The sequence below is a fragment of the Poeciliopsis prolifica genome, unplaced genomic scaffold, assembly GCF_027474105.1.
Source record: "Poeciliopsis prolifica strain line A6 unplaced genomic scaffold, Auburn_PproV2 SCAFFOLD005, whole genome shotgun sequence".
Classification (NCBI taxonomy): domain Eukaryota; kingdom Metazoa; phylum Chordata; class Actinopteri; order Cyprinodontiformes; family Poeciliidae; genus Poeciliopsis; species Poeciliopsis prolifica.
Genome location: NW_026562380.1, coordinates 1,396,798 through 1,409,408, shown reverse-complemented (window position 1 = coordinate 1,409,408; position 12,611 = coordinate 1,396,798). Strand labels below are relative to the sequence as shown.

The 12,611-nt window shown below is 37.5% G+C and overlaps 1 long non-coding RNA gene across 1 annotated transcript in view; it reads left to right on the top strand.

The window, feature by feature from the left end:
- The first annotated feature begins 2,346 nt into the window (after positions 1 to 2,346).
- Positions 2,347 to 12,611, top strand: part of LOC129359617 (uncharacterized) — a 114,721-nt gene continuing 104,456 nt past the window's right edge. Inside the window, exon 1 of the long non-coding RNA XR_008605929.1 lies at positions 2,347 to 2,427. This is a non-coding gene — a long non-coding RNA (uncharacterized LOC129359617). The remainder of the gene's footprint in view (positions 2,428 to 12,611) is intronic.

The following is a 12,611-nucleotide window of genomic DNA, read 5'->3' as shown; positions in this document are numbered from 1 at the left end:
CAAAAACAAACCCCCCCCATAAAAACCAGTTCAATGTTTTTTTAAAAGTGCTTCAGATGTTTTAGAAACAGTAGAAAGACAAATGAAAGGATTGGAGGTGAATTTTGAATTGAATAGTACATCGCCTTTAAGTATTGCTCTATGTTTTGCTCAACAAATCTGTCTTGTCTGGCTGAAAGGGAAAATCAGTTGAAAGCGTTTCCACTTCTTAAACACCTTTAATAACAATGTTTTATTTCCTCTTTGTACTATCCTCCCATCCTGTCTTGTTCATCAGCTTTCCTCTGCATGTTTGGTCTTCTCTAAGGGGAAGCTGAGAAACTCTTTTTCATGGGACACTGCATGATCATCATATGTCTGTATTGTTTTTCTGTGTTCGCCCTCCGTCTCCTATTTCAAAGCAGCCTGATGGCAGAGGAGTCTGAAGGAGGACAGCTTGTCTGGGGTGACCATTTTTAACCTCCTATCTGTGCTCTTTTTACTCAAAGGATCACTGTGTGCGTGTATGTGTGTGTGTGAGACATATTTGAAAGAGGATGCGGTTGTTGTCATTACACCCTCTGGAGAAACTGAGGGTAAGGAGTAGAAACCTTCAGGATGTTGTGTTTGCAAAGGACAGCCAGTTCTGACTGGGAGACGGGAGGAAAAACTCAGCAGGCTGTGGGTGCAGGCGGGGGGTTTCTTCCTGTCTCACTGCATTCATTGTTCCTTTTCAAATAATGGATGCATCCATAGGAAATTTAAGGCCTATGCAGGGATCATCTTCTGGACAGAGATAGATATAATCTGTTAGTGGAACTAGTATTTTCATCATTGTTAAGGAATTATTTACCTAAAACAAACTTCTATATCTTGTTAAAAAGTGTCTTAATACAAGTGTATTAAGATATTTGAAAATAGAAAATAGACCAAAAAATACTTGGCAAGTTTTTTGTGTTTTTGTAGTGGGTTAGCCATCATGTCTGCAAAAACACAAAATTTTACCTTGCATTCTTGGTTTAGTTTCTAGTGTAAATATCTTGGAACACTTGAAATAAGACAAAACTAACTTACAAGTAACTTTTCAGCAAAATATAGAACCTTGTTTTGAGTTGATAATTTCTTAATATTAATAAATCCATTGGCAGATTATTTCACTTATAAATTGCAAAAAATGTCATGTTACCAGTGAAATAATTACCCACAGAACTAGGAATCTCATCAATATTAAGAAATTATTTAATTAAAACAGGCTCCTGTAACTTTCTGAGAAGTAATTTTTCAGTTAGTTTTGTCTTATTTCCAGTGTATTTATCTATTTCAGAAAGGAGACCAAAAGAACCCACTTCATTGTGAGTTATGCTAACTAGCAATAAATCATTTTTTGTCCGGAAGGATGGAGACGCAAAAGAGTTTTTCTAGTAACCTCCTGGTCCAGGACTTTGGCTGATTCTGTGCTGACTGGAACCTTTTTTCTGAGTAGCTTGACTCTGACTCACATCAGTTGAACTTTTTCACAGCACCATGTGAACATACATCTCCAGCTCTGATGACTGCGGGTAGAACATGAACCGCAAACTCTGCGACTGCTTTGCTTCATCCACTGAGTCATGGAGGTAACATGTAAACACGCTAATGAAGCAGGGCATAGACGGATGGATGGGAGGCTGCGCGCTTGCCAGCCATGCATGCAGTTTGAGGGTATATTGTTGGAGGATAAAGAAATTCTTTCTCTCAGTCCCTTTCTTTGCTTTTACTCACTCCAACGCTTTGATTGATGGCAGAAAAGCTGATTTGGTTCAAATGTAAACAATCAGACAAAATTTCAGCTCTCGCCAGAAAAGTAATACTGCTTAACTGGGAAAATATCTTCTCACAATGGAACAACAATCAGCAATAGATAAAAATTTGAACATTTCAATAAAATATATAACCATGATTTAATCAAGAATATTAGAGAAAATGAAAATAATAATGCAAATCAAAATATAACTGCCAAGATTAAAGAAAAATATATATTGACACCATTTTGTCTTTGTTCTGAATGCATAAATTAGAATGTACTGACCCTTTGCGCGTGACGTCACGCTCTCAAGAACTCCGCCCACTTCGCGTCAAAACAACGATGCTCTCTTTTAAAGCAAGTCTAAAAACAAACATCTGTAACCTAATATCGCTTTTATTTAATCGATTTCACTTTAAAATGGTGGCTGCATTAACAGAGAAGGATACAAACCAAACTTGTCATTTAGTTTTATAACTTTAATGAGGAAAGATACCGTGGTGATGCGATCCGTTCCAGTAGATGGCGGTATTGCACATCAATAAGTTGCTTGCCAACCGCTGTTTAAAAAAAAAAGAAGAAGACGATACCGTAGTAATGATGGACGTCAGTTGTCAATGAGAATGACTGGCAGTAATGACGGATTTGGTAACTCTTCTTAAAAGGTAAAAATGTTTACGTTCATATACTTTATAAGTAAGTATAATTTTAAAAATATTAAATATCGCATTACGGAGAAGGTAGGTGTCTAACCATTAGTAACCATGTAGCCTAGCATGTATGGAAAAAACTGGTTAGCATCTTGAGTTTAATACGTTTTTAAATCTGCTCTGATGTAAAAGGGTAAACGCTTTCTATGACGTAGTGATATATATCGTGTGGTGTGAATTCAGGCAGCCGGTAATTTGATCAACACGTCAGGCGGGAGCAGGTATCTAAGCTAGCTATTTCAGATAGTGACTAGGGTCTTTTTTTTTTAATTATTTTATTTTTGTTGCCGTTATTCGTTCTCTCGTTATTTAGTAGACCAATACGTCCTTTTGTTGTTCTGTAATCTTTGTTGTGTGTGCTCTACTTGGTGAATAAATTAAGAATAAAACACCCTCAGATGTGAACACAGGCACATCGTGAGCTAATCCCGTTAGCATCTCCATGGTGACTTCAGTGTGGGGGCTTACCAGTGGCCTGTCCTCAAACCAGCGAGGGAAAAACAAGGCGCTGGCATATAAGTGTTTGTGCCTGCCTGGATGCCCTTTTTTCAGTTTCATGGAGTTAATCCTGGCGAGTCCGGTTGTGCATAACTAATCACCTCAAGAGAAGTTCAAACAGCATCAGCATGCATGACCCTGAATCTCCTGCAGTAGCCGGGACAACAGGCCTCTGCAGCAACGACTTTCTCTGACCTGCACATGGTTGCTATGCTGCTGCTGTTTTCCCTCCTGAGAATTAGAAAGTAGAGAAGGCTGTGTTCCCACTGCAGCCTGAAGTGACCCAATTCATATTTATTTGCCTTAATGCGACTCGTATGTGACCTTTTTGTGACAGTCTAAACAACACAGGTCGTTCAGACTGTCGCAAAAAAAAAAAAAAAAAATGGGTTGCATTTTTTCCGAATGCGACCCAGGCCATTTGGGTATCCGTTACGTGTCCAATCTTTTCAAATGTGACCTGAATCTAAACGGACAGGTCCATTCAGTGTCATTGATACTTGACAAACATTACTATTCTGCGTTCGGGAAGAAAAACAACAACTATGGCGGAAAATAATGAGGATTAAGTTGTTAATGTGTTGGCTCTGGTCAGATAGCAACTTTAAAATGATAAGAGATGCTCCAGCGTTAGCATCCATAGTTACTCCTGCAAACACTGAGCATTTCCTCTTCTTTTCATGGTGGTTGGGAAAACCCTGAGCATGCTCTCTATGTTTGACATTATTGTCACACATAGGAAATGTATCGCTCCTGGCCAAAAACAGCCAATAAGTGCCAACAGGCGGATCTTAGCGCTGTCAATTAATCTCGTATACTTGTTGATAAATGAGCTAAAGGTGGAGAAACAACTAGAAAAACCATTTATTTCACCTTTTCACTCAATTTGACCGCAGTACAAGACTGTCCAATGCACTGCTGTGAACTAGGTAACCCTTCGTGGGAGAGAGGCTTTCATGTCAAAATATGTAATAGGATTAATCTGCATTATGTAAAATTGACACGTTAAACTTTTTAGATTAATCACATTTGTTAATGGTTTAATGCCACTTCATTTAAGCTTTTAAGACTCATATTTGAGAACAAAAAAGTGGCTATAATCAGTGCGAACAGAATTTTGGTGATACAAACTATAAGACAAAGTTAACTTTTGTAAGCTAGATCACTGACAGTTTGTATTATTAATATTTTCTTTGATCGTCTTGTATTTAAATGAGTTTCATCGCTTGGCTTGTTGCACCTTGGGAGGAAAATAATACAACAGGGACTGTATTTGGGCCAATGATGATAAAAACACACAAAATTAATAAATAAAACAAAGCACAAAACATTTTCTTCACAATTCCAAGACAGTCTCTCTGTCTACTGAGGAAGTGGAGATGCTTTAATGCCAGTAGACAAATGTGGAAATATGATCTTTTGTGTTGCTCGTATGTTTTGTTTTTCACATTGGATTTATTTTTATTTGCTGTGTTGCATGTTTATTCTGTTGAGTAATTTCTGTTTTTATGCATGTTGTTGAAGTTTTGGAAATTTACCCGTTGCGCTCCCTGAGCCAGGTGTTTTCCATTAGCTAATATGGCATGGATGGAAAAAACGGAAATAAAGCGGGCAGATTGACAAGCTAGCAAACGGCCAGCAGCAGACAGAGACAGAGCGGCCGAGACAAGATGGCAAGAAAAAAGATGGCAGAAAAAAGACTGTCATAGTATACATGTGGGTCGTCTTATTTTAGCATTGACTGAACTGAAACACACTAAATTCTGCAGCACAAGTATATGTTAAGATTGTCATAGTTAAGCTAGCATAACTGATCTACGTCCTAGTTGGTTGCTCTTTTTTTATAAATTAAAATATTTTACTGACCTGTGAAATATTATACAATTGGACCTTGTTATCTAGTTGTTGTTGTCGATGATTAATTGCAAAACATTGCATTCATTTGCAAATTCCAAACAACAATATTGGTTGTTTTCCCAACAACCAATATTGATGTGTCCAGTAATATTTATCAATGTGCCTGAGTTGTATCAATGGTTATTGGTTCATTTTGTGGCTGCATGCAAAGAAACGGGTTATTCCAGATTTGTTTTTTGTTTTTTTTGTTCGCTGAACTAAACTGATTACATTAAATCTGTAATAACTTGGTACATTAACAGGATTGACAAAAGTTTAGTCATCCTTAAGAATAATTTAAACTATTATCTGGGAAGAAAAACAAGAAAGGACATAAAAAGAAGGGTGGACAAAAAACAGGAAGGAGAAAGAGATTTAGGGCTTGGAGAATGATACAACCCCATGGCCTCTGTTCTCAATATTGGCTGCTGGTTCGCTCCAGTGATCTAAGCTCCACTCCCCCAGCTTGGTCCCAATTTTCTCTTCATGAGTCAAATTAGTTCCAATACCAGGAGCTTAGTTGGGCTTGAAGAAACAGCTGGCTCTGTGTGCGGCCTTATGGATCCAAAATGGCCGACTGATAACAACAGTAAAGCTTGTGTTACCCTCCACATTCCTCTCCCACAGGCTTCAGGTCAGGGAAGCCTAAAGTGGGATATTGAAAATGTAAACAAATGGAGGCTTTTTTTCTCTTTACTAGATGAAGCTGTTTCTCAGTGTGTTTGAAGGAGTTATAGTTAGAATATTCTTGTGAGAAACACTGACTGTTCCTGACAATAAAACCAAGAAAACAAGCATATTTTCTCTTTTTCCAGCCTCATCAATGCGATAAAAAAGAGATAGAAATTAAGATATTAAAATTTCTTATTCATTAAAAAAAGTTGAATTTTTTTAACACATTTTTAAAAATTTTAAGCACTTTTTAAAAAAATTGTTTAAGATTTTTTTTTATTTTTAAAAATTAAACTAGTTTGTGTTTAAAAATAACTTTTTAGAAAAACATTTAAAATTGTGTTTAATTTGTGAAAATGTTAACAAATTAAAAAAATGAAATGTTAACTTTTTTATGTTGCTAAAAAAATTGTTTATTTAAACAAATTTTAAAATAAAAATTTGGCTATACGGACTTTTTGTGCAGAAGTCAACTATTTTAAATACATTTTCTAAATAAGTTGGATTATTTAGGAAGATTTAATAAATTTTCTACATCTTAAATGATCAAAGTCTTGAGGTGATTATAGAGAAATTATAGTAATACTCATTTTAGTTCAGTATTCTTTACAAAATTAAGTTTTTTTTTATCTTAATTTCAACCTATTGCTTGAAAATGGTCAGAAAATAATATTATTAGCATGAGGAGCTTGTCCACATATAAGTTTCAGTTTTTAATCAAAGAAAAACTACTTTTTATGATATCCTGACATATTTGGATGCAAACTCTCATTATGTTTAAGTATTTCTCCAAGCCCCAAAATAAAAATCAACTTCTCTTTAAAACTCACACATTTCTCCAGATTTTTGTGTCAGATTTTACAATAAAATGGTCTTTGGAGTCGCTGCCAGACTCCTAAGTGCCAACCAATCCTCTGCTTTTGGTCCAACGAGTGAGTAATAACACTCTCTGTGTCCATTTGAGTTGCATGGCTTGTAATGTTGTATAAGTCTGGGATTTAACTTTTGATGGCTCATAGCACTTTCTGGTAATCCCCTCAGGTTGTTAAGAAATTAACTCGATTTGCTGCCGACTGTTTTGAACAAAAACAAACATTGTTTCCTGATGGAGGATTCGGTTTTATGTGCACTGGCTGGAATCAGGGAAAAGCAAGGTCCGTGAAATGACGGAAAGCATACAAAAAAAAAAAAAAAACCCTGCTGGGAGGTGGAAGAGATTTTTACTGGTGGGGAGATGAGAGGAAAACAGATGAAGAGAAGGAAGAGACAGGAAAGAGGAGGAAGTTGAGAAGCATTTGCTGCTGTCAGTTTGTCCTTTAATCCCCCAGGATTTTTTTCTGCCTCCCTTTCCCACGTTCTTGGTGTTAATTGATAAACTCAGAGAGGGAACAAGACCCGTGACTAATCACTCTGGCGCTGCTGTGTTGCTGCTGCTCCTCCGTGTGTGTGTGTGTGTGTGTATAGGTCACAGAAGTGTGTGTTGGCCGCCGCTAACCTGGCACAGCTTTAAAACTGGCAGCATCACCAGTCTGCTGCTGTTTCATGCCAGCACCTTGTTGTTGGATTTTCCCCTTGAAAGAGAAACCACTCAAACTTTAAATCCTTGGCCAAATTACAGCTCGATGCATGACTCAGTAAAATACTATATGCCACGACTATAAAACAAGCAATGAATAGTGTAAGTGTTCCTTTGTATTCCTCTGCATCTGAGCATTTAGCGGAATTTGTTTTCTCTTAGGACCACAGCAGACAGATGAAAAAAGCACTTTCCTGTTTTTACTACTCTCGCTCGAGCTTGTTCATACTAAAGTGTCCAAAACAAGGAAATAGAATAATTATGTTTATTTAAACTTCTCACCAGAACTGAGTCATTTTTCTCAGAAGTCATTGGGGTTCGTGCTTTTATGGCATGTGTTTTTCTGTGTCCGTCTGTTGAACGATTTAGAGCAAAGACCTTTCTAAAGGTTTGCAGCAGCTCTCGCCACATTTACTGGCACCACCATTAAAGATCTGTAAAAAAGAAAAAAAAAAACCTGAACGAATAAACTTTTATTGGAGTGGCACAATTTCACACTGAAACAGTAGAATAACCCAACCTGTAATGTGAGGACATTTATTCAGGGCAACATAGAGGACAGACAACCAGGCACAGCCTGGTTGTTAATTACCCAATTACCAATTGGGTAATTAATCTGTTAGATTGATTATACGATTTAACAGTGGACCACTAGTAGCCGCATGGTTCAGGACCAATACCGCTACTATTTCTGAAATCCTTCAATACTTGAGAATCCTCTAAAAATACTTTTACTTGTTTTAAGAGGTCAAACACAAAATACTTTGCAAAATGGATTCATACAAACATTAGCAACCATCTTAGCACAACTGCAGAAGCTAATCTCTACAACCTAAATCCAAATTTTACGCAAATGCAACTCAAATCAAGCCAGAAAGGCCCACTTCTGATCTTTTCTCCAACAAAAATTCCAAACTGTGCTACTCACAGATCTGGGAGTAAATCAGAACTGATTGTTTTCAAAGTGTTTGGAGTCTGAACGGTTATTAACCTGAGGCTGGTTTTGCAAAAATCTGTTTTCTTTTTTTTTTAGATTTGTCTCCAGGTTGTGACAGTTTATTATGAGACAGATAATCTTTGAAAACAATTAAACTTCTCCTCTACCTTCACTACAAAAGTTTCAAAGGTTTCTGGAGGCCATTGCTATGAGTTGTGTTTTCTTTTTATTCACTTCCATCGTCTTATGATCGTGTTGCTGAAAAACTTTGAAATCCATTATTAATTCTATAAACAGAACTTTCTTTTGCACATGCTGGACACTTTGGGGCCATAAAACATTCACACAGAAGTCTGATTGCAGTTGCAATACTCAAAAGAAAATTGTTATTTTAGCAACAACAAAAATCAGAACTGAGCATCAAGACCTGCTGTCGGCTTGTTTCTTGTCTAAAGGTTCTGAAAACTTCACTGCAGAGCACAGTACCATCTGAGAAAGTGTTAACCAAAAAAAACGGTTCGCATCTGCCAATAATTCAGAAATGATTCACCAGATACAGACATCTTTCTCCCAATGACATCTGAGTCACCAGGAATTAATTAAATGGAGAGCATGGGATTCTGAATAATCTAGAGAAAGTGTGCAAAGAGGAATTATCGGCCATTCCTCTCTTTGCATGAGGATAGCTTTCAATTTTATAAAATATAAGTTTAGAGCCTTTAAGACATTATTTCTGTTACTGTCCAGAACACGCACACGCTGTGGTTTAACTGGACCACTGAGCTCACACACACACACACACTCGCGCACACACCAGCAAAGAAAGTGACTCACTCACATTCCCTAACTGCTCACAACCAGGAAGTCAGCGGGCCAGTCGGTATCAAATGGTTCATTTAATGTTTTAGTTTACAAAAGCATCTATAACAGCTGCTTTGTTTTCCCTGAATTTTAATCAACCTGAAGAAACCTCCAAATGCAAAAGAATGCTAGATGCTATTATATAATTTTAATTTGTTCCACTCTTGAGTTGCGGAAACAAAATTGACGTAGTTTGTCCTGCTGAAGTTGGAAAGTGAAGCCAGTAGTTGTGTAATGGGATCTAAGGAGCTGACCTACTAGTGCAGCACAGATGTTTTGGGCAGACATTAGACCTGGATTTATTATCCTAACTGTGGAAAATGGACAGACGGGGAGAACTGAAAGCAAGAAATGAAGTATGGAAAATAAAGAGAGAAAAAGGAAAGCAGACTAACGGCTTTAGCAGTCAGGATTCTGGTTTTAGCTGTGCTGCACCTGAAATGTTGGAGAGATAATTAGCCATCTATCCAAAAGCAGAGATGGCTAATCATTCTCTTAACTCAGATTATTTTTCAAAGGCCCTGAAATTTGCAGAGGTCAAATCTCTATTAAATTAATTATGACTAAAGAGAGGCCCATCTTTTACCTAACACTTAGGCAGAGATTGTTGTAGGAATTAATCCAACGTATTCCTTTTTGACGAACATTAGTCTAAACACAAATGTCTCTGATCCTTGTTCTTTTTTCAAACAGTTTGATGTTTATTTGTTCATGCTTTTATTGTGAAGTGGGTGTTTTATTTTGAAGGTGTCTTAGGCTGTTCTCTTTTCTTCATGTTTTCCACTGGATTTGTTTTGTGTGGTGCGGCTATCAATGCTAGAGATGTAAGTAGTGATCATATAATAATTTTTGTTGTTCGCTTCAGTGGTTTTTAGTGCAGCGCCACCATAGGCGAGGATGGGAACAGGTTTTCCAAAGGACTTGGTTTGTTTGACATAATGCAGTATGGAAACAAACTATTCCAGCTGAAAATTAAATAATATTGCAAACAAAATGACTCTACCAGACTATCAGGTGTCAAAAAACACCCTGAAAGTGACTGTTACATTTTCAGCTTATGATTTAATTTTCCCCTCGTCTTAGTTGTTTTAAATATGGTTTAATGTTTAAATTTTAATTTGTTTTTTAATGGATTTTTCACCTCGTGTTATTTTTCTCGTTTCAGTCAGAAGATTTTGGGAAAAATGTTGCTGCTGATGGGGTGACTGAGACAGGCTAAGAGACAGATTGGGCAGTATATGATTGTTTCTGTGTTGCTGTACAGTTAATTGCTGCAATCATAATAAAAAAGTCAGTAAGTGCCGGCCATTAGCCAGTTAAGGACAGGAAACAGAACTGCGCTTTAATGCTGCTTATCCTCACAGCTGCTTAAACCTGCGGCTAAGTGTCTGCACAAACACAAATACGCACAGTTATTTTCGCCCAGATTTCCTCCAAATGTGGCTGTTTGGGTTACATTAACATCGGCTATTTTTAGATGGCAATGTGCTTTTTTTTCACTACTATGGAGTAAACAGTGCTACAAAAAAGAGAAGGGTTTCTTCCCAGGGAGGTTTAGGAAAATACGAGGTAGTTGTTGACTCCATAATAAAGTCTCTGCAGGGAGCCGCTGCAGTCTGGAGCCATCTCAGTGGGCTGTGATGGTCACTCTGCTTTGGCCATGTCTCTGCTGCCTTTCTCCCAGTTTTCCTCATCACTCCTCTACTTTAAGGAGAAATTCCCTCATGGTTGGTGCCTCTGAATGGGCCTGATTAGGATGGGAGTTTAGGGTGGAGGTTGTATGTGGGGGGCAGTAATGGCCCAATGAAAGGCTCTTTTGTGAGTCTGCTGCTGTTTGACAGTGGGGCTATCCACCCAGGAGTCATCTTCTGTCCTGCCACACCCATCAGCTTTTCATATGGTAAGGCCTCCTGATGGCTTTAACACTGCACAGCTCCCAGGCAACAAACCAGAACCCCGGCAACTGCTTCCACCCCACTGATCCTGCGCTGGCAACTGGTTTTGACTCTCAATCAGTTCAGGTTCAATTGTGGCTCCCTTTCAGAAGGAGCTGGGAGGCGGGAACAGACAGAGGCAATGCAGGATGAGCCTCTTTAGGGGGGAATCGGTGCATACAGATGCAAACGAGAGCTGAGCAGAGGTGGATAGAGTAGCCAAAAATTACACATTTACAAAGATTTTAAAGCATTAGAAATTTTAACACAATTAATTGCATTTTTATACATTTCTATGCCAAAGTCCCAAGCTGGAACCTTTATATTTATGTGTTTCTAGTACACCCATAAAAATGTTGCACAAGCGACGTCCACAAAAAAAGCGATGAAGGAAACCACTACTTTTGGTTCACCGGTAATTAATTTTTGCTTCAAAAAACAATTTAATGGGACGCTGGTAAAGAGTATTATTGTGTGCAAGATGTGCTAAAAGGAATTAGCCAGTTCAAGCCTGAAATAGCGTCTCAATGCTAAACATGTAGCAGAGGGCGGTTCCCAATGCTAATGCTAGCATCCTCATTTTAAAAACAATATTATGATTGATCAGATATTTGTGAAACACCAAGCTGATGATTGAATCACCTAAATAAAAGATTAAATACAGTAAATATATTTGTTGTTGAGCTCATATGTCTATTTATTCAATAAAATAGAAATTTCGTTGAATCCTGTTCAATGACAATAAATGCTATTCTTCTATTCTAATTTAACAGCAAAACTGATTTTTAAATTTGAGAATAGTGTTTATTTTACCCACCAATTAACTCAAAAATTTAAATCACTAAAAATAACGACTCAATTAAAAAAAAACAACAAAAAAACCCCACCACTCCCATTGTTAAATCAAGTAAATAAAACTTCTTTCCAACTCTGGTACAAAGTTATGTGGATGTAAAACATGGACAGCTCACATGTGGAGACTCGGTGAGAAGAAGGAGTGGCGTACATTTGGCCTTTAATCCTGCTGCTTGTGCAGAATTTGCATTTGAATCGCATTGTGAGTGCATGGAGTTATGCGCCTGTGATTGATGCCCAGCTGAGTTTTTCTGTGGTACACTACTTTGGGATTCTCACGGTATGACAGTTTTTAGTAAAAATATCACAGTTTCACGGTATCGAAGCATCCGGCCCACACCTGGTTCTTCTATTTTCTATTAGTTTTTGTTTGCTCCACATAAATTCCTTTCTCTTTTACCCACATATGATACTAATTTCCCACAAAATTTTGCAGTCTTCTGGGCATATTTTGATGGTGTCCATATTGTTTTTTGTTGACTCTAAAGAACACAGAAACTAAAGCAGCTGAATAAAAAAAATCAGATTTTTAAAAGTAGGAAACGCAAAAAACGCATTCCTTGACGATCACTTTGTAATGTCAATGCCATGTTTCCTGTTGAATGAGATTCCAAGATTACAAAATTATCATAATAAAAGCCACTGTGCTGTGCTCTCACATATGATAATCTCCTAAAGGTTCTCCCCCACTGGCACTTTCCTGGATTGCTTTTTAATGTCCCACCTGGACTCCACAGTGAGGGTCTATTTTACTGCCTACTGACACCAGAATACATGGTTCCTCTGACACTGATCATGTTTCCGATAAGAAAAAATGGAAAACTCCAGAAACTGAAACACAGATGCAGTTTATTGCAGAGGTAATGTTATAAATAACTTTCCTCTGCTGTTTCAACAGAACTGTAAATAT